We start from the raw sequence: 1,041 nt of genomic DNA on the forward strand, positions 1-1,041 counted from the left end.
GGGGTTCTGTAATAGGAGTGGATATTGTGACTTGAAATATCGTATGTAAGGACTATAAAGGAGAAAAATCACATTTTTGTAAGATCAGCAGAGGTAAATAAGTATGTTATTAAAGAAGTTTAGAGTCATAAACATAATTAAATTAGTATGGCTTCTATATAAAAATCATATATAAATTATTTCATGTATTGGTTTAGATTATTCAAGTTATTATAATTTGCCTTTCTATTACATAGTGAGTTTAGTTTTTTGGTTTGGTATTACACCTATCTGTGCTGACCATATATCTACATCATGGTGTGAGAACTATAGTCAACTTTTTTTTTTCCTTAAAGTAAATCTTTCTCTCTTTTACTCTTTATTAAGAACGAAGACACAATTTGAAAATTGTTTTCATACACTTCTGTGTGTTTCTCTGGGGGTATGGTTTCCAAGAGGTTAAAGAAATTTGCCATCTTCAAGATCTTTAAACAATTAACCTTCCTGTAAATATTTACAAACTACTTACACAATTGATAAACTAATAACATGAATCTAACAAATTAGAACTTCCCAAATACTTAAAAATTGATTGAGAACTTAATTAAATGCTTCATAACTCCATACATCAGATTTTCTTGAATGCTTTAAACTGCTTAAAAGATTAAAAATCTGATTTGAAAACCAATTTCAGAAGTACTAACAGAATTATGACCATTTAATTTATTTATCATCAAGGAGTTTTCATGAGAGTGGTTCTGTCTGGTGAATGACAGTTCTGCCCTAGTGAGATATGTGTGGGCTTCCTAGCTCTTGACCAGGAGACCTGGGTCTTTTGCCACTCAATAGTAGGCTCCTAAGCCAATGTGGTATGAAGATTAAAAAAGAAATTGAATTGAGCCAAATAATTTAACATTTAAGAATTAACCTTTTCATGACTTACACACTTGCTACTAACTAAAAGTTTGTAGGTTTGAGCCCACACAGAGGATTCTGAAAAGAAAGCCCTGTTCATCTGCTTCTGAAAAAATAGCTACAGAATACGATATAGATCACAGTTTG

The sequence above is a fragment of the Orycteropus afer genome, unplaced genomic scaffold (assembly GCF_000298275.1).
Source record: "Orycteropus afer afer isolate SDZICR_OR568_19922 unplaced genomic scaffold, OryAfe1.0 scaffold00161, whole genome shotgun sequence".
NCBI lineage: Eukaryota > Metazoa > Chordata > Mammalia > Tubulidentata > Orycteropodidae > Orycteropus > Orycteropus afer.